At 37.7% G+C, this 20,684-nt stretch overlaps 1 protein-coding gene and 1 long non-coding RNA gene across 2 annotated transcripts in view; one reads left to right on the forward strand and one right to left on the reverse strand.

Annotated features, from left to right (window-relative positions):
- Positions 1-20,684, reverse strand: part of LOC139942967 (uncharacterized) — a 521,441-nt gene that overhangs the window by 356,009 nt on the left and 144,748 nt on the right. The window lies entirely within an intron of this gene.
- LOC139943389 (uncharacterized) overlaps positions 1-20,684 on the forward strand; it is a 138,373-nt gene that overhangs the window by 33,539 nt on the left and 84,150 nt on the right. The gene's annotated exons all lie outside the window — the stretch shown is intronic.

Raw genomic sequence — 20,684 nt, forward strand, 5'->3', positions numbered from 1 at the left:
AACTATGGCACTTCAGAGGGAGCTGTTTCTCACAATGTTTTATACCATCAACCTCTCCCCACTACTCGTCACCAAGTAAGGTTTTATGCTATTAATTATTTTGAGTAACTACCAATAGTGTCCACTGCCTTTAAAGCGTAATCCATTACTTATAGAGAAAACACATCAGCACGTTAGGCAGCACTCCAATGTACCCAACCCCAAATAATTAACAGCCCCAGCAATGAACCAAACAATTCACTGGCCCCACATTACACCTACACTACACGGCACTGCTTTACGTTGTAAACAAACAGGCGATCCGAAGCGACCCTCGAGTGCACTTTGCGTTCATTCCTTGGTCTATACCAGCCGTCATTCACTACAAGCTACATACTGGTGCGTTCAAGACCTTCCGTCCCGGAGATGCAAGTCTCTCATAATTCCAAGTTTTTCAGCTGAGTGTCAATTTATCCAATCATTGTTATAACGTGTTGTACACGTATTTGTTGTAATAACAATGCTTAATATTCGTATGATTTTATGTTTGTATATATTATGTTTGTTTGTGAGACCAGACCGGATGACTGTTTTATTTGCATATTTTATACCAATTTATGTAAATTTACTCAACATATCATATAATTATGGCTGTTGTTGATCAAACAACCGAGAGAGAATTTACATTTGATATTCATTAAAATGCCAGTTAAAGATGCTATGCCAGATTTGTTGCCCCAAACATTTAAAAAATTTAAAAACGTTTCTTAAAAACACAAAATAATTGGTCACGTGATACATTGTCGGGATCCCGACAAAAACTTATTTGGAGCACTTAAATTCACTGCTACTAATAATTGGCGGATTTTTTTGAGCAACGGCTAAAATGAAAGCTTGTAACTTTCTCGACCCCCATCAAAATACCAGGTCAAATCGGCCAAAAATCTGTCAAAGCATCTTTAATATATAACTTATACTTATTATTCACTTGCCTTGAAAAGAAAGCTGATGGCCATTGTCATTAGCCTGAGCTCAACATATGTATACTGACATGAATAGGTTCATGATCCTAGCACTATTGCAAAATTGCTTGAACCTCGCCAACAATAAAGAGCCTGTAATCTATCACGTCGTTCCTTAATGGACTGGGTAAGCCGTTACCGTGTTGTATGTTATGGCACGTTGCGTGCCTAAAAATATGTTTTACACAAAGACACACTACAAATTTGCCATACCCCAAAACATGTCAAAATATATAAACATTTCCGAAAAGTCTTACAATAAACAGGCAAATTACAAAATGTTTGGTTATTTCAACTTGGTTTCAGGTGGTTCCTCCGACGTTTACCCCGGGGGAGGGAGGGGGGGGGGGTGGCGGGCCTTATACAGGCAAACTGTTATCTGGCGGCTGATACTTCTGTTAAATACATTGACAATACTGGTAATTATCAAAGATCATTGAATTGAATTGAATTGAATTGAATTGAATTGAATCAGTCTTCTCACTTAGTGTTAACCGACATATGCATTTTAAAGTAACAAACCTATGGGCATTTGAGCTCAATTGGTCGTCGAAGTTGCGTGAGAACTATTGAATAAAGAAACTTTTTTTTTGCAAAAGTTGTGTGACTTCAGATGCTTGATTTCTAGCCCTCAAAATCTTATTCTGAGATCTCGAAATCGAATTAAAGTAATTCATTGTAATGAGAAATTGCCACTTTCTAAAAAAATATCGTTACTTCTAGGGAGCTGTTTCTGAAAGGGTTTTATACTACCAACATCTTCCCCATACTCGTTACCAAAGAAGGTTTATGCTGATAACTATTTTGAGTAATAATAATAATAATGACTTTTAGTGTCCAGTGAAAGTGTTGCTGGTAATTTCAACTTGGTTTTAAGTGGTTCATCCGATGTTTAACCTTAGTGGTGGTGAGGGGTGTCTGGCGGGCCCGATGCAGCTTGTGTGGCGGCTGATAATTTGTTTTTGGAATAGTGTTTTTGGCCATTTCAGGTGGTTCCCCTGATGCTAATAATGACAGTGGACACTATTGGTAATTACCCCAAAAAAGTGCTGGCATAAAAACTTCCCTATAACACGGAATGGAGCGTTGTTGATAATATATTAGAGAGGTTTCGCAGAGTCGCGGATATTAATACGCATACAGATATCGAACCGTACGCGTTCGCGTTCGCGTCAAGTGAGCTGTGTAACTTTGTTTCGCAGAAATCTAACGTATACCCTCAACTTGAGGCTCATGAGGACGCTATTAACCAAATGGCTGCACCAATGAACTACAAAGACATGAACAAAATATACTCGTTGTTTACTTACGTGTATGGCGACAGACTCCCGTTTTTAGCGACTATTCTAACTTGTGTACAACGGTTATACGTCACATGGACCTCAACAAGTGATGACGTATTATGACGTATCCGTTCACGTAAGAGTATCGGTGACTCTACGAAACCTCTCTAATACATTGTAAGAACGGCCCCCTCTGAATTAACTTAGTTTTCGAGAAAAAAATAACTTTTGCCGAATTTGATTTGGAGACTTTGGAATTGAATTTTGCAGAGCACACAACTTCGTTTGACAAGGGTGTTTTTTCTTAAATATTTATCTCGGAACTTCAACGACCAATTGAGCTCAAATGTTCACAGGTTTGTTATTTTGTGCATATTTTAAGGTACACCGAGTGAGATGACCGCTCTTTGACAATTACCAATAGCGTCCAGTGCCTTTAAACCACACTTAAAGTTTTCTAGCTTATATTATTGGTGCAGTTGTACTGATCTTTACAATCATTTTATTCATATCTATTTTTGTTTTCCTTGGATGATTACATGTTCATAGTCTTTCAAGAATATATGTGTTATAATCTAATCAAACATAATTACAAAATTAAATTAAGCCAATTAAGTAGGATTTGAAACTTTGCATGGTGGAGATAAGATATAGAAGAGTTTGCGGTAACACCATGTAATAACAATCTCTAAATGAGTTGGGGTGGTTCTGAAAAGAACCGTTGGGTTAACTCGACGTTTCGATCAGTATGCTCTGATCGTCTTCTGGAGATTAAGCCAATTAAGTACATTTTTCTTTAAAGAGAACAACCTTCTTCAAAATGTGTCTTCTTAAATGCTTAAGCATCAATTTCCTCCTTGTTACAAGGGGGTGTTTTCTTCCTTTATCATTAGTATCTCGTAACTTCGACGACCAATTGATTTCAAAGGTTCACAGGTTTTTTTGTTTTGCGGATATGTTGAGATACACCACGTCATAATACTGGTCTTCGACAATTATCAAAAGTGTCGAGAGCCGGAAACCAAGGTGTGTGTGGGGGGGGGGGGGGGGGGGGGGCTCAGTGCAGTAACACTTTTGTCTGGCGGCTGATACTTTATACTATTGGGAATAGTGTTAATAGTTATTTAAACTTGGTTTCAGGTGGTTCGTAAGGTGGTTCGTAATATACAGCAAAACCTTTGTCTAGCACTGATACTTATATATTAATACAAGTGTTATTTGCCATTTCAACTTGGTTTCAATTAGTTCCTCCGATGTTTAACCCGGGTCAATTGTGAACCCTTTGTGGGTGGGGTTGTCTGTAGGCTATTGCAAATGAGAACCTCGTCTGGCAGAAGACACTCTGTGCTATTTGAATAGTAGGCCTGGTTATTGTATATTTCAACTCAGTTCCATGGGGACATGCATGTACGGATTAATAATCACCATTCGGGGGTACGTGTGACCGGCTTGCCTATGAAGCAGGCAATTTGTCTATTAAAGTCACCTGGAAATATAGTTTTTCATTCTTCAAACATTAGGATAAATGTTTCTCAACTAAACAGTTTTTGTGTTAGTAATTGTTTTTGACGATGTATATGTTTAAAACAAATAATAAAGTTGTGCGGGGGTGACTCCGCCTACCCCTTTTGTGACGTCAATCGAGGAAGACTTTGCCTCCATCGAACATCGAACACACGTACGTGCAACTACATTCAAGTCTAGTCGTGAGTTCGTACGTTTCGATATATTTTTTTTTTTTCATTTTTCCGGCAATGTCGACCAGGTGTAGTGCTGCTGGATACAGCAAAACAACTACAGAAGCCGTCGTGCTTCAAAAATCCGGAATACACTGCACATTTGAAGAGAAAAGTTCATTGTCTAAAACATTACGCCGCCCCAACAATTGTTTACAACTAATGGGATGGTCGAAGAAGGTACCTGATAGACGTAACGAACCTAAATGAGCTTGCGCCAGGCGTCAATATCTTGTGTTGGCACTCCATGCGTTTTATCGCGCCTCTATTGACGTCACGAACAGCGCCCTCTCGGGTCGGTCTTTTTCAAATTTGTAAATAACAAGGAAACTAATTTGTGTAAACCGTAGTTAATTGTTTATTCATCACAACACATATTTAAGTGACAAAAGCTTTAGTTTGAAGAAAAAAGAACACTTCCAGGTGACCTTATCCAGGTAAAATAGTATGGTCATGGGTGGGGGGGGGGGGGGGGGCATTGCATAAGAAATGTGGTAGCATATAGCACATTTAAACTTGCCATTTCCAGGGGTTATGATCGAGCAAGGCATGCTGGGAATAAATGGCGCGGTGGGATCGATCACCCCTGGGAACGTAAGGCGTGTATGAATACTTGCCTGTGGTGTAAAGTGGGAAATTCACGATGCTTGAAATGTGAAATTTCTTACACAAAAAAAAATGATCTCACGTTTTTGCTCGCGTGACGTGCAGCTAAACCTTCCTAGTGAGAATATCGAATTGAAATTAATTTAACAAACTGCAGGTTACTTTTTACATATTTAAATAGATAATTGCACTCAATAAAAACTAAGCATAAAACATAAACGAAAAAAAAAGACAATTCTTTCAATTCGTTTACTGACTTCATGGGCCAGTATGTTGCATTAAATAGATAATCTAGCAGTTTAAGTGAAAATAAATCAATTTATATTGACTGTTTATCACTGCTCACTGCATACACAAATTGTTCTTTAAGTAATGTTTGAGAGATGCTCGAATCCCTGGATATTACTTAAGGGAAAATGTTTGTTACGACGCTGAAGGCGCGCAACTGGTTCAGATAACTGAAAGCTGTGTATTAGATACCTTTAGATTCGGGTTAACGTGGACCTCGGTCACGTAAACTACGGCTGTGGTTTTTCCATGCGATGTCAAAACTCTAGTTTTGGGGTCCTCGACTCGTTGAGGCGCCAAGTGTAGATGTATTAATAAATAAGTATTTACATATTTCATTATATAACACTAAATTCATTATTCAGCCAACATTTTACATTATTTACAGTTAGTAATTTTTGGACCACACAATGATATATATATAATTGTTCGAACATTTGCAAGGGTATGGACCTCTGGAAGTGCCATCCGACATCTTGAGATCCGTACATAATTATCTCCGGATGACGACATCCTAAACGAAAATAAGTCGACATACCGAGATAGTTATATCGGGATGTCGACATCCACAGAACAAAATGACGTCTTCCTGTGATAACTTATCTCGGGTTGTCGACATCCTCAATTTTGATGTCGTCTACCCATTGTATATAGTTGAATGAGTGACGCCACTTTGGTTTTCGGTAATTCTACAAGACATTGGATCGCATCAGGTAATCATGTCAGGCGTGTTGTTGGGAGGAAGACGACATCCTACTTTTAAGATGTCGTCATCCAGAGATAAATCGTCACAGCAAGACGACATCCTAGATTTAAGATGTCGTCATCCCGAGATAAATCATCACAGGAAGACGAAATCCTAGTTTGTTGATGTCATCATCCCGATATGAGTAATCACAGCAAGACGGCATCCTAGTTTTAGGATTTCGTCATCCCGAGATAAATCATCACGTGGAGACGAAATCCTAGTTTTGTTGTTGTCGTCATCCCGAGATAAATTATCACAGCAAGACGACATCATAGATGTAGGATGTCGTCATCCCGAGATAAATTATCACAGGAAGACGAAATCCTAGTTTTGTATGTCGTCATCCCGAGATAATTATCACAGCAAGACGAAATCATAGTTTTAGGATGTCGTCATCCCGATAAACATTATCACAGGAAGACGACAGCCTACTTTTTGGTTATCTCGGTATGTCGACTTATTTTCGTTTAGGACGTCGTCGTCGGGATATGTTTATGTCAGGATCTCAACATGTCGGATGGCACTTCCAGATGACACACACCGCAACCATAAATAATCACACTGGATTCACAAACTCCAGACAGTCCTATACTTTGGACTGGACAAAAATACTGCTAATAAATAACTTCCCATTACCATCCATTTCACTCCTACCTAATAATTTATTTATTGCATACCCAACGAATGGGTACAAATCGCATCACTAAACAACTCTACAACTGGTCACCAACCCATGGGAAACGCAGACGAGGGCGCCCTAGGACATCATGGACAAATGTAATCCAGAGAGACCTCTCCAGACTGGGCACTGGGTGGTCTGTGGAGGAGGCAGAAGTGGCAGCTCAAGACCGGTCTATTTGGAAGCATCTCACAAGTCAGGCAGCTGATGCAGAAATGCATGATGCTAACCGATGATGATGATACTCGGTACATAAAGCGACAATTAACATTATTCGGTAAGAAATTTGTGTTAACTGTAATTGGTTAGAATAACTTTATCCATTTGCAAAGGTATGTGGTAACACGTTTTATCCACAGCCCCATACCTAATTTTAATATCACCCCACCTACAAATTTTGTTTGTTCTATTTTCTCTCTAGTCAAGAACATCTCGTACACTTGAAACCGTTTTTTTTTTTTATGAAATGCATATGGTTAGAAAGATATTTTAAAGGTAGAATATAATGATCCACACAGGTATCACTCATAATTGCACGGTTTTCATTTAACGTTGCGAGGTAAAAAGAAAACCACGCAATTTCGAGACAAAATATTAGTGTAGATCATTGTATTCTACTTTTAAAACATATTTCTAACCAAATCGATTCCATAACAAACGGTTACAGAACACTTTTCAAAGACCAACTCGACATATCCAAGGCAACGTGTTTCTTTAAGGAGCCGCACCTAACCAATATAACACCCTTAGCAACTATTGTTAAATGTTCAATTGTACTAAACGGACTTCTCCCAGCCTCTAGAAAATCAATCAAACATTGCTAGACTTACAAACTTCCATTATATTAAATTTTATTTGGCAAGTAAGTCGTTTTGGAACTGCTGTCAATTACCCCCAAACTCCCCTGTTTATTAGTTACCACCAACATACTTGTTACTGGTTTTTATGGACGTAGCATACACTCTCCAAATCAAATAGGACACACTTAAAGACAGTGAACACTATTGGTAATTGTCAAAGACTAGCCTGCACAGTTAGTGTATTTCAACATATGCATAAAATAACAAATCTGTGAAAGTTTGAGCTCAATCGGTCATCGAACTTGCGAGATAATAATGAAAGAAAAAAATACACTTGTCACACGAAGTTGTGTGCGTTTAGATAGTTGATTTCGAGACCTCAAGTTTAAAACTTGAGGTCTCGAAATCAAATTCGTGGAAAATAACTTCTTTCTCGAAAACTATGGCACTTCAGAGGGAGCCATTTCTAACAATATTTGATACCATCAACCTCTCCCCATTACTCGTCACCAAGAAAGGTTTTACGCTAATAATTATTTTGAGTAATTACCAATAGTGTCCACTGCCTTTAAAGTCACCAGGTAGCTTGATGAAACAGCGCCCACACCCAGGTTGTGATAACTTGTCAATCATTTGCTGTGATTTATACACTTACATACATTACCGACAACCTAACACCTCAAAGCGCATACAGCATAAGTTTACCGGCAGACATGAAACTGGTTCAATGCGCAGAAACTGGGCGCTCAGCATTGGCGCGAACGAGTTGCTCACGCGACTATCTCCATCCGAATTACCTGAGAACTGAGAAGAAAAAAACAGTAATAAACATGATGGTAGTATTGAGAGACTTGCGAAAACTCGCTAATGGGAGCAATTATCGGATATCAATGGACACCAACATTCAAATGGAAATGTGCCTATGAGAACCTTTAATTATAACATTATATACGTAATGTGCTTGTAAACAGTTTGTGATATTGCACTCATCGTCAGGTGAGCGCGCATGAATCGGTGTCAGGAAAGTGCTATATTTTTAGAGCGTGATATACAACCTTTGATGATAACCCATTAATGGGTTAAGCTTTATACACAGCTATACGACCAGAACATAAATTACAAAATGAAACCTTGTCATCGCAACTCACTCACTACAACAAAGTTTTGTGTCAGGTAAATGTATCGTGACAAAACACTCAATGTTGCTGCACGATTGATATCATGATTCGGATGTGTACATCCTGTGCAACATCTGCTCATATACCTTATGTGCATCTTCCTCTGGGCGGCTGAAAGGCTTCCGTCATGGTATTATTATCAGATAAAAGTATATATATCAGATATGGGATACAAACAGAGTGAAAGGGGGTATGTTGTCGGGACTATAAGTGATATATCAGTATTGACTGTTACTCGGTACTTATTACCAGTAACACACTTCGTCAGGCCACTAAATTTTGTTGCACACGTTTGTATTAACTATACATTATTCAGACATGTAGTTGGTGCGGGTCATATTCCTGATCAAATAAAAAGTATCACTCTTCGAAAGTAAAACATCTCTGGAGCCATCCTGATCCAATGTATTATTACCAGAGTTAAGGAGTGAAGGGGATTTGTAATAAGGGACAACAAAGGTAGCGACGAGTTCTTAAACTGCCGTTGGTTTTAAACGGCAGTTTAAGAACAAGTCACTACTACTGCCCGTTGGTCAAAACGCGTAATGAACATAGAAATTCTGGGAAAACTTATCCGTTTTCCGGCGTCATTGATCTATGTACGTGTGTTGCATTTGTATGACTTTGGAAGTTTTCTGATATGCACTCGTGCACGTATAAGTCTTGGTGCAAGACGTTTATCGTTTCCTTATACACACAGCGCGGCCAACTTACCAACAAACCAAGCATCGCCCGTAACAACAAACGCCCTGCACAAAGACAAGCGCATTGTATGCATCCAAACGTATCCGAAAACAACCGGTTAAATATAAACAGCTCAAGCTGGTCACTATCAACCGCTTCAACTCCCCAAGTGATGCGTTCTCCACCATTATAAAAAGCGAAACTGTATGGGGTATGTATTATTAAATGTGTTATCCTGATTATTAAGTGACTATATATTTTATAAGTATTGCCCATTTCTCATTACTTACCAGTTGAACACTTCCACTTGAGGTTGTCACGTATGTCAACGATGACGCAAAATCACCGTACTTTACGTTATAGGTCGAAACGCGGTTGTTGAAGTTCCACATTCCCTGGGTGACCAGTCCAGTTATGGTCACTCTGGCGTTGAAGTTGACTTGTATCCATGGAGTAAAGTCTTGATCACTTGATGCGCACCATCCGCCTTGATAAACAAAAAATAACATACCAATTTTGAAACTTACAATTGTTTGTAGGTTGCCTCTGCATTGAGCTTTAAGGCAGTGGACACTATCTTCTCACAATAGTTATTATGATGAAATGTTACTTACTTGGTAACAAGTAATGGGGAGATGTTGGAAACATAAAACATTGTGAGAAACGGCTCCCTCTGAAGTAACGTAGTTTTAGAGAAAAGGTAATTGTCCACGAATTTTATTTCGAGACCTCAGATTTAGATTTTAAGATCTCGAAATCAATTATCTGAAAGCACACAACTTCGTGTGACAAGGGTGTTTTTTCTTCCATTATTATCTGGCAACTTCGACCACCAATTGAGCTCAAATTTTCACAGGTTTGCTATGTTATACATATGTTGAGATGCACCAAGTGAGAAGACTGGTCTTTGACAATTACCAATAGTGTAAAGTGTCTTTAATACACAATTGACTTGAATGCAATCAACAAAGCCGGGTAAAGTCCATTATTGAAAAAAAAAAAAAAACATCGGTTGCGTCTAATGTGAGATACACCGCAGTCATACTTGATCCTGCTATGAGGATCAAAGGAGGATCTGATCTCGAAATGGCGATCAAATGGAGATCACCGGCTAGTGTGAACGCGATCAGGATCAGGATCAGGTTTTCTTTTCCATTTATTTCGGGATCAAAGGGATATCAAATTCCGCAAAGGCGATCAACAAAAAAGTGTAAACGCAGAGCGAAATCTAATCCTGCAATTTAAGCTGCTCACATCTGGTCATACAAACGAAAACTTGCCACAATCAATGACCTCGCGCAGTGAGCTGAACTGAACTTCCGTTTAACTATGTGGTGTCAACGGACCTTATTCACATTACGTCGTTTCAGTAGGGCGCCCTCACCTAGAGGTCGAAAGGAGGTTGTTCATTGGCCAATATTGTGCGCCGCGCGTACAAATCCATGCGTATCGATTGTTTCGTCACCGTTTTTCCTCTAAGATGGCGGCTGGATGACGTCAATGCATAAGGTATATGCGAGTGTGAACGTGGCACACAAAATGCTTGATCTTGCTTTCGGGATGTGATCCTCCTTGGATCCTTGTAGGAGGATCAGGTGTAAACGCGGTGTAAAGGTGGGTTTGCTGTGTCCGAGGTATCATGTGAATGTGCATGGTGGTTTTTGTTCAGTGAAATACCACAAAGACTTGCACAATTTGGTTTTAATCATAAGTGTGCATACAAAATCTTGCCTCACATCAGAGCTTCTTGTGTCATAGCATCAAACGAGAATGTTATCACTTTGGCGGATAACATTAGGTTGTATTAACAATGTTAACATTGTATAACAAAACAATTGTTGCACGCTGTGATGGGATCCATGGCGTTCTGTACACCCGCGGGGGGAAATGGCACCCATGGACCCCAGTCACAGCGTGCAACAATTGTTTTGTTATACAATGTTAACATTGTTATCCTCTTCTCGAAGTTATGTTGTCATCTTCAAACATTATTGAGACGGAGCTATGCTTAGTTTAATCATGGTTTAATAAGCAGACGAACAGTTCAAATAAGTAACAATTATTCACCTGTTCCCTCGAGCCCGCGTGAGTTTGGTACAGCGCTGGAAATCGTCCAACGGACGGAACGATCAAGGTGATGTACACCGCGTAGCGAGCATCTTTAGCCATGATACATGCGTATTTGTTGCACGGCACGTGATTGGTTATCGAACAATCACACTTCACAGTTTGAACAGAGGTATAACAATGGTAAACTGAGAACTGTACCACAATTTTAGATAACTGGAGAGAATACAAACAAATAATCCACGTGTAGTTTCAATCTGAAAATTCGTTCATTGTACGGGATTAAAATTGAAGTTGGTTAGCACGACTTTTCGATTTCATGTATTGTTCCTTCATATGGTTGAGCAACGTTAATGACCAATCGCCCTTTGCAAAATGCACCCTTGGGCCAGAGGTTCCCTGTATTCCGCAAGTACGAAGTTTGTTAAGGTCAGCAACTTCAAAAACCGTGCTTAATGGACTTGAAGCAAATGTATATAATTGTAATAATGTTGCTACCAATTTTGATAAAGTCGCGTGGATGCTAATTTGGTGTTTCTAAACCCCCTCACTATCAATTGCCGAGCGGTTAAGAGCACCGAATTCAAACTCTGGTATTTCTGATCAGCAGAGTGGGGTTTCGAATTCCCAGCCACGAATCCCCAGCCACTTGTGTCCTTAAGCAAGACACTTAACCACTCCTTCGTCCTTGTTTAACCCACACTTATCAACAAAGAGAAGGGGTTTGCCCCGGTGTTCCTGGTCTGATTGGCAACAAATTGCACCACAGCATCTTGTAAAACATAGGTCTCATAATTAAAAAACGTAGTCTCACATCTGGCAGGAAATACTGCCTGCTACAGCGCTAGGAGCGTCATTAAGTGACGGACATGTGCGCGCTAATGCATAGCGCGACATCTGACTCATTTTCACGTGGCGGGTCACATATAAGAGCCGCAATAATTATTGTACTTTTATTTGAAAAATGTACCTTGATAATTGAGCCTCGCACTGCTAACAGGATCCACGCCGGGCGTCGATGATACTTCGATATCGGTATCGATAATGTCTCCATTCTCCATACCGAGAGGCTCGTCGGAGTCCAAGGAACAAACTACAATACAATACAATTTTGTTATCATGTTTAAACCAAAAGTCACGGTCAAATTAGATCACATTATGTTATGTCGTTTAGTGAGTTTAAAAATACCCGCTGCGATTTTGTTTGAATTGTACACAATCAACTTGGGCGTTCGGGAGTTATGGCAGTTTTAATTATTAAACTTTGAATAAAGTATTTCAAAAGCGTAAGACGTTATCAGGACGTAACTGTAGAGATTTCCTCTTAGTAAATGTCCAACTATAAAATGTGAAATTTGAAGTTGGTATGAGCAGGTGGACAACACACGGTCTTACCGCAATCCAAGTATATACTGATATCTCATCCACAAATTGTCTTATGCCCTGTTCACACAGCACTACGACCTTACGAAGGTAATGCCAATCTGCCCGATTTTAATACATTATCAAGTCGGGGTATATATGATCGCCGTCGAAATCAAGCAATTTGGCATGTTGAAGACTCCGCCCAACTTAACTGCTTCTACGTAACAAAGTGTTTCTGACTCCCTGCCACTACGGTAACTGGATATTTGATTGATGTGAACGTCTAGCAGTAAGAAGCATACCTTTCTGACCAGTACTTCCGGTGGGGTCACTTTCATGCAATGGGGTTCCTTTCAGACATCCGCTTTGAAGTTTCTTCATGGCTGATTTCACCCAATGGTATTTGTTATAAGGCTGACCGGGATCAGGCTCGGGTACTGGGCCATAATAAGACGACATCTCCATGCCATTGTTTGCTGAAAATTTAACAAAGACAACGGAACAAACAGTATTTTTACTTATGTTTACATTAAAAGTTACTACCGGGGTAAAATAGAAAAATTGTGTGAGTTTCTTACTGCACATCAAGCCAACTAAATTATCTACACAGATAAACCAAAGACATCTAAACGTGACAATAAAGTAGACAAAGTTCACTCAGAATGTATCGTTTTCTTGATTTTAAATATTTGGAAAAAAAAAAAAAACAGAGATACACACAAATTTACTCAACGTGACCTTTACTTCCAGTTCAAACTGAAAATGATGAAACATTACATTTGAAAAATCATTACTCGTCAACCTTACAAATAGGAATTGTATCATTTATACGTTATAACAAGTTCACGATTTAACGAATCATTAATCCTGAACCACACATCGGTTTCAAAACCATGAGCACATTATTGGATTTCTGAATCACCGTGCCTTCAAAAATGTAAGCACTGCTACACAGTGTGCGACCCCACGTGACCTTCAATTCAATTTCTAACCGAAAGTTAAAGTTTCAAATTTTAAATGCTCGATTGCGTGTATTTTATACGCTTTTGTTTCCTAACTTACGTGCGATAACGTTCACAACAAAATACGTTTTCGTTTTCTCAAGATATATGCTTTATTGTGCTAACAAGAATTGCGTTCCCCCAAAAAAATATTGTCTAGATACGCGGACAGATTTCTGTCATTATTGACACTTAAATTTTCGTTTGAAGGATTCGAGTACTTTTCAACAGATTGACACTAAACTTACAGGGTTTAAAGATAATGATAGTAAAAAGCTTCCCGTCAAATATTACTTACTTACGTGCTGTAGTTTTTAAGAATTGAGTAAAACAAGTCACAACGTAAGTTTAGTCTTAGTTATTTTATTAGCATGTAAAAGCGTAATAACCAGAAAATTGCTGTAACGGACACCATTCAAAAACAAATCGTAAAAAGGCATTTTTGCAGCACCATCATTATCCAACGAAATTTATTTTGTTGAAATTGGCAGAGACAAACCTGTGAAAATAACAATCATATGAACAAGCACATAAAACCCGCCAACATCAACTGACGATGCAGCAATTTACTTGGCAAACAAAAACGACAAATTGTACTTTACCTTCAATACACCACACCAAAAATACGATCAGCAGCAAAATCTTCATCTTAACTAATTTTTAATTTTCACCATGACTAACATTGTCAGACTGACTTGAAACACGGTGCAACAGTATTGAGACTCAAACACCTATATAAATTTGTCTGCGGCAGCTTTGGTCCAGTCCATTATTGATTGTTTAGCATGGGTGTTTACAAAACGGACGCGATTTATTCCAAGGACATCGTAGTTTCAATTCTTTGTCACTGCCTTTTCATTGTCGTTCAGTGGAAAGCTGAAATAGCTTTGTCCAGTGCGTATAATATACGTGATTGCTGCTGACGTGGTATCAAGCACCAGTTGCTCTTTGGCGTAGACAGGGGACAATACTAATGCACAGAGATTTATAATAAATGCACAAAAATATTTTCCAATCGAACACAATATACCAACCATTTGAACCTTTTAAATAATATATTTTTTTGCAAAATATGAAGTTTCCACTTCAAAGTGAATTTTTTTTTTTAATTGTACTAGTATTTTACTGATTTTCCTTTCACTTTGCGGAGTTACACATGTTGTCTATAAAGTGATGTGCAGCGTTAATTAACAATACGCGAGACTCCTCATTTTCATTCCGAAGTTTGAATTGGGTTCCCGTACCGAGGCTTGGTCTCAAATCTAGGTCAATTCTGCGTTTGTTGTTCCTATCCACCATTTGTCAAAGCCGCTCAAACTAAGATGATGGGCGTGGACAGAAAGTCGATAGTTTTATATTTTGATTTTGCAAGGCTGGCGTATTTTCTCCTAGGCTTCATAATTAGACGATCGCGGGGACAGCAAAATCAATATAGTTGTATGAAATACTTCAAGTGCCGATTGGAGGTTTGTGTATGGTTTACCAATTAAGGAGCTCTCCCGTCCCTTTTTGTGAATTTAGGTTTACTGACAGCCGTAACTGAGCAGTTGAAGTTGAGCTTGAAACCAGATTGTATCACAGCCAAGTGGTATGGTGTAACAATTTTGAGTTGTTCCGATTGAGTCGTCAGGGTGCCTCCAGAGTTACATTTATAAAGTGCCAAGTGGGCTGAACCGTCAATAAATGTATTCAAAACGCGTTGTTTTAAAATCCGCTCCTTGATAAACCGTTTTGTTGTTAAGTCTTTTCTACTTGATAAATGTATCGCTGGAGTGTATCAACATTTTCATTATTTGTTTTTGTTAAAGTCCCATCAAGTGGAAAATATAAAATTATTTCCAACATCATTTGAAGTCCTTTCATCCTCGCTCGATTTCCTCATTCAGTTTATTGAGTGTCTTGTTTTAATTAATCAAACGGGATTCCGCCACATTGTTTGATGCGTTCCAACTTCCTCAACTAAAGCAAAGCCAAAGGCGAATAAATAGCAGCAAACTAACAATGTAAGTTTCCTTGCTGCCACCTAGCTTCCAACAATTCAACATTGACTTTAGACTGGTCCCCTGTGTTAAACAGGTACTTGCTTTTCAGAACCAGTGATTGTATTGGATACAATGATATCAGAGATAAACGTGTAGTGACATCCCATTTCACATCTGTATTTTGATTGAATAATTAAATGTGCTTTACAACTGCTCTTTTGTGTCTAGGGTGGTGTGTTATTCGAATGTAGGTGGAAGGTGAAGATGGACGGGGATTTACTTTTGCTAGAGGCCACTCTCTGACGTCATTCGCGAGCCTCGAATTGTGACGTAAGACGTTCAGGCTACATTGCCTTGTCAAAACCATCATGTTTTGGTTTAAAAGCTCACCAACATAGCCCATACAAATTGTTTACTTAGCATTTATGTTATTAGCCATTCCCATGTGAAATGAGTCACATGATTTCATTGTGACCTATTCCATATACTTGTACAATGGCTGTTAGCATAATGCGTGTGATGCTGCAACGACTACTGTGACCATAGAGATACACAGTAAAACAAAAATGGTCGACATATTTTGTTTTCTAAATACCAACAAAAATACCCAAGGGTAAGTGAACATTTTGCCACGTATTTTTATTTTTTTATTTTTTATTTTAATCCATACACTTTATGATGTTAGTTTAATACTCTGTTTTAAAAGTTCGAATTCAGGTTGGGAAAAAAAAATCAATTAATTTATAGAAACCGAATGTAGAAAAAAAATAAAAAAAGTATTCTATTAACTATATTAGATGTTTATCTAGGTCAAATTCTATTCAATCTGTTGCATCTCTAGAACAACAGGCACTGGAAACCAAATTAATTTGAAAATAATTTTCGGAAAAAAAACAACACAAAGATACATTAACTCACCTAGACAGAACTCAAACATATAAAATTGCGGCTTTAGTTTCAAAACAGTGAAGGTATGCTTCAAAAGTATTTTGAAAAAAATGACAAAATTTGAAACATTTCTTGACTAATTTTTGAGAAACTAAAAACATCATTTTTAGTCAAAATTAATTTCCTATCAAACAATACAAAGAGGCCACTTAACCCGAAACCTAATAGGTTTGTGTAATATTATGAAATTTATTCCGCCCTGGTAATAGTTATAAAGCAGGACAGTTCTTTTTAGAACTGAGAAGTCTCCCGAACCTCCGATTATCTACTCCACGGCAGTAGAATAAATCAAGACAGCTCTCTAAGAACAACTCTACCTGGCAAGTAGATACACACATGGTGTTACCGCAAACCAAATATATATTATGAAATTTGTTTGTGTAATAATTAATTTGTATGCGTCCTCACCCCATTACTCTTAAGTCCATGTAAGTACTATTTTGTGAAACAGGTTTAGCTTTTTAACATTGTTTTTGTCTGTTCTAAGTAAGCATGTCTTCGTCCAAGGTTGTTTCCTTTTATTTTGTCCGATTACTCATATAATGTACTATCAATAAAGTTACGCCTGTATCTTAAATACATTGTTCAAACGACATCGTTAAACAATTTCTCATAACATAACTTTGACAAATGAACACCGTTTACTCAAATTCAATCAAAGACATCTGTTCACTTTTATCAATGCTTTGGTTTATTTTCTCACAACAATGGTTATTCTCACAACAATGGTTATTCAATCCAGAATGCTCAGGTACATCTAGAGACCGTGCAAGATAAAGGGTCTATGTACTTTTTGTAGCACAAAAAACACAATGTCCACAGATTTACACTAAACTTACACAGCTTGAAAATAATGATAGTAGAAAGCTTCCCTGAAAATATTACTTGCTGAGGTGCTGTTGTTTTTGAGAAATGAGTAAAACAATGTAATAAGAATAATATTCGTCTCAGTGATCATGAGACGCACATTATTTTAGTCTGTAAACATATTTTCATGACAATGTTTTACTAATTTCTCAAAAACTACAGCACCTCAGCAACTGATATTTTACGGTTAAAATTTAGTGTAAATAATGTGAACAATGTGTGCTGTGTTAAAAAAGTACCAAAATCCTCTAAGAGTGTATTCAAGTATTTTCAGTGTGTAGCCATTAATGACAAACCGAATTTTAGTTGGTCAAACCTGCGAAAAAGAGCGACACTTGCACGGTCCATTGCAGCTTTAGTAACAATGCATTTGGTTGTTTGTAACACATTCAATTACAACATCGTCGTCCTATGTATACCTACCAATGAATGCATTTAAGTCACCTGGAAGTGGTATTTTGTCAAAATAAAGCTTTTATCATTAACATATGTGTTTTGATGAGTGGAACATAAATAAACAAGGAGCTAAGGTTCTACAAAATTAGTTTCCATTTTATTCACCAATTTAAAAGAAAGCCCGACCCGAGAGGGCGCTGTTCGTGACGTCAATCGAGGCGCGATATTTGAAGAGAAATTGTATAGTCTGGCCCCGTACACTGCGTCTTGATACCCGATCGGTATGATGCTTACGTACCTACAAAACTACGGTCACGAAGCAAAATGCACGCACTGTATGGCTGCTGTGGGGACGGTGAATCGCATGCAGTGCCAACACAAAATAGTGACGATTAGCGCAAGCTAAAGATGCCCTCACAGTTGGAACAATACCCGATTTTGTTCACGTAAGGCAACTGCTTACTAAGGTTCGTCACGTCTTTCAGGTATCTTATTCGAGTTCCAGTTATCTGGAAAAATTGTTGGGGTGGCGTCATGTTTTAGAAAATAACTTTTCTCTTCATGTCAAAATGTGCGGTGTTTTCCGGATTCTCAAAGCACGACGGATCGAAGTGCTGAAAAAGACGTCGGACCGGACCCCTTTGCAAACTGACCCTATCTTTAGTTGTTTTGCTGCATCCAGCAGCAATACACCTGGTCGACATTGCCGGAAAAATGCAATAATTTTTCTTTTTTCGAAACGTACGAACTCACGACTAGGACTTGCATGTACTTGCACGTACGTGTGTTCGATGTTCGATTGAGGCAACGTCTGCATAGATTGAAGTCACAAAAGGGGTTGGCGGGGAAGTCACCCCAAAATAACTTTATCTATTTTGTGTAAACATATAAATCGTTATTAAAAACGAATGCTCACAGACATATTGTAATGTTCATTAACAAATACTCTAATGTTTGAAGAAAAGAAAATTATATTTCCATGTGCCTTTAAAGAAGAATAGCTTTTAATTGTCGGTATTTTCAAATATATAATTGCGTATCCGTACTTTTTTTCGGCAGAATGATTGATGGCTGATCTACAAAAGTATAAAAAAAAAAAAATGCTGTGCTTCGAGTTCAAGACATCCAGTTTCTTTAATAATTCTTCTTCTGGTTAATAAACCTAGTTGACATGGAGACCATCACAGATTAACTACAATGAAAATAGAAACGAAATTATATGTCACGAGAAATACTCAGTGATTGTACAAATTGGACCTGACACAAACTACCCTAATAATTATGCAAATGAATGTATGAATAAGAGCAATGTTTACATTGACCCGTGTGCACGGAGTGAATGGAATGAAGCGAGTCATATACTAACTTTGACATATAAAACCCAGGGCTAGAATTACCACTTAAACACAATATTATTAGCAACTGACTAGCATATACCCTGTGTGTACCAGCCAATGAAATTATGCATGTAAGAACCCGAATAACATTCCCCATTTATATGTGCAACCAAATTAAACGGTTTGTCAAAAAAAATATGTTAGGTTTCAAATCAGTAACTAAATATAACACCATCACTCAATCAGCTCTATAATGTAGTGGCAATAAAATCAATGAACATACCGTTTAAAAAACCTTGGCGGGAATGTAAACTTCGGGCGAAAAAAATGGGCCTTGACTAGGAACAAATCGTGGAACTAAACCATGGCTGTTAGTACCCAGAAGCATAAGCTCGACCCCAACAGCGCCCTCAACTAACAGAAACAAAGTTCCCTGACTTTGGGCGTTACAGATGGTGTTAAGAGTAAGAGCCATTTATGACGGTATTTTATTTTGTTATCAAATCGCATTGTTGCTGATCATTTAGAGGTGCATTGCCGGCAGCCTCATTGGGCGCAAAGTTCGGTAATTGATCACAACAAAATTAAACGTCACACTTATATGTACCAGTTTACTCATTGGTAAGAGTAGCAAATAATGTAGTGTCTTACGTACTAAGACAACTTGTACAACTTAGGTTCTAAGCTCTAAACCGCTTAGTAGCGGCGTTTTGTATTGTCTTAGGTTCCATAGTTCTGAAAAAGGCCATGTATGAGTAAACGTTTTAAATATTTCAACAGGTTTGTGTATTGTTTTATATATAAGGCTAACTTATAATAAATTAAGAGTTGGACGATTAATTAAAAAAACAAAAAAACATTCGTAACAATTTCAATCTTAAACACACCAACAACTACACATGTAAAACAATTGCAGTCCGCAAAGTTGAGATCTGCTTCATATATTGTTTAAATCAAACTTTTAGTGCTAAACAAAGGATTTCGTTGCTGTTTTACTGTTAGTTGCATTCATTTCTTCTGATCTTCTGACCCTTATGTTTGTTTACTTGGCTGCGTAATTGTTATAACCATCTAATAAGATGATAATCATCTTATATATATTTTTTTTTCTAATCTAAGGTCCACAAAGAAAAAAACAAATGCAGAAAGTTAAGTTTTTTTTTAAAGAAAACAACTATCTTCAAAATAATATACTTTCTTAAACATTCTAACAACAATTTTTTTGTTAAATTAGCAGATCACAAGTGATGTGATTTTTAAATCTTAAACCACTTCAGCGATTATTCCTGAAATGGAGTGTTGCTGTTTTACTGATCTTTGCAATTATTTATTATCAACCGTTTTTTTTCTTTTTTTTCTTTTTTTCGGATGAGTACATGTTTATTGGCATAAAATAAGTTTTGTTCGAATCTAAGATAAACACATAAGTAAAACAGATAAAGACAATTAAGCATATTACAAGAGATCAACCTTCTTCAGTATGTACTTTTTTCAACACTCTCCCAACGACAAATGTTTCAACTACCACTTCTAACTTAATGTGTCAATCCCTTCATCAACTGTAAACCACATGTGAAAAATTCCAGCATTGAACTCATGTTTTCAATTATATTTTCTGATCCATATTTTGGTTGTATCCTTGGATGAGTAAACGATTATAGTCATTTAATATTTAATTTCTACCTGAAGCTTACACAGATAAATTTGCAATTAAGTAA

This window comes from Asterias amurensis, chromosome 10, assembly GCF_032118995.1.
Source record: "Asterias amurensis chromosome 10, ASM3211899v1".
In the NCBI taxonomy this organism is placed as follows: domain Eukaryota; kingdom Metazoa; phylum Echinodermata; class Asteroidea; order Forcipulatida; family Asteriidae; genus Asterias; species Asterias amurensis.